At 42.3% G+C, this 1,629-nt stretch overlaps 1 pseudogene; it reads right to left on the bottom strand.

Moving 5' to 3' along the window:
• Positions 1-864: 864 nt before the first annotated feature.
• LOC111743732 lies at positions 865-983 on the bottom strand (annotated as a pseudogene).
• Between the last annotated feature and the right edge of the window lie 646 nt (positions 984-1,629).

Genomic DNA, 1,629 nt, shown 5'->3' with positions numbered 1-1,629 from the left:
AAGGCTATGTGAGAGAGATGTCTTATATTAAGTGAAATTTCCAATAGTCTGGGTCAGGATGGAAGGCAAAGTCGATTTTACTAAATTCTACTTAAGAGAGACCCTTTCCACTAACAATGGGAAAAAGAGAAATGATGACTATGCTCTCTCTTTCTGCCCACAACCCTTTATATCAGAGCATTTATTATGCATTTATTCGATAAATTTGTTTTTAGAGATTGCCTTCCTTTCCATAGATCTCTTTCATTTTTGTCATCCTTATCTCCAAAACCATGAGTCCTACTTCACCTCGACTACTTCGGTTAGGGCTTTTCTTAGTTGCCCAGAATCATACACCTACCGGTGTTCTATGACTTCCGAGGCCATCTAGTCCAACCTCCATAACAACCAGTGTTTCCTAAAGTGAAGCTATAACCACTGAAACAGGGGTGATTAAGCAATGTAGAGAGAACACAGTGACTTCATTTGCCAGGTGCTGACTGGCAGGCACACATTCCACATCAGTAAGAGAGCCCATTCAACCTCTGCAGTTGGGAGACAAGCTTATCCAAGTCAGATTTTACTAGACCTGCTGCTCCCCATCCCATCATCTAGACCCTGGCTCACCCCAGTGTAAGACTCTTTCTAAGCCCCTGGCGTCTCCCTGCCTATTCTCAGCTCTCACTTCTGGCCTTCCCCCATAGGCCTTCCCTCAGCCCACTCAGTACTCCTCCTGAGTCCCAACCAGGGATGCCATGTCCAGCTATTGAGGTTGTGTGTCTAATTGCATATTGAAGGATGACTTCCAGAACTATGAAACTTAGTAGGCATGACAACCGCTCGGTACCCCATCACCACTATCTTGCCTCAGTCTTTTTTTTTTTAAGCCTACAGGACCTGGTATTCCTAGGTGGTCTCCCATCCAAGTACTAACCAGGCCCAACCCTGCTTAGCTTCCGAGATCAAATGAGATTGGGCGTGCTGAGGTTGGTATGGCCATAAACTTGCCTCAGTCTTAACTCTCTGCCTTGTACCTCCTTCAGCCTCCCCATTCCTTTTCCACGTGTGCTACCTGCTCTCAGTCTCCAGGACTCTTTCTCCAGCAAAAGCTATTTCCTTCCCCTCAACTCCTCACTGTAGGACATGGAAGTTCATCTCTGACCCCATGTCTGGATCCTACCACTCCCAATCCCTCCTCAAATCTTTCCCAGTCAGGATGGAACTTCCTCTTGGATCACAAATATCCTCATTGCCATGGTTTTTCCCAGCTCAACTCTCTAAGTGTGTGTATAGCTCTTACTGCTTCCCTCTACCTCTGACATCTATCTGCTTTGTGCTCATTACCCAATACTGTCATTTATCACAAGTTTTAAATAGAAAATCATGTATATGTTCCCTAAGAAATTTTAGAAAATATAAAAATAATTAAAAAGGCAGCCTCTTGGTGTTTACTACTTAAATCTTCTTTCTGTAGTAGACATATAGCACACATTCTAATATACAAAATGGACACATAATTAATATTGATTATTAAAATTATTGTTATTGCTTTTTTTGAATAGGTAATATATGCTCCGGTCTGTCATCATCCTCTTCCAGAGTCAATCAGTATTATCTGCTTATTTTATACTTTCTAACAATTGTTTATGT

Source organism: Pteropus vampyrus, unplaced genomic scaffold (assembly GCF_000151845.1).
Source record: "Pteropus vampyrus isolate Shadow unplaced genomic scaffold, Pvam_2.0 Scaffold120, whole genome shotgun sequence".
Taxonomy (NCBI): Eukaryota; Metazoa; Chordata; class Mammalia; order Chiroptera; family Pteropodidae; genus Pteropus; species Pteropus vampyrus.
Note: the sequence above shows the minus strand (reverse complement) of the source record. Positions and strands in the feature narration are given on the sequence as shown.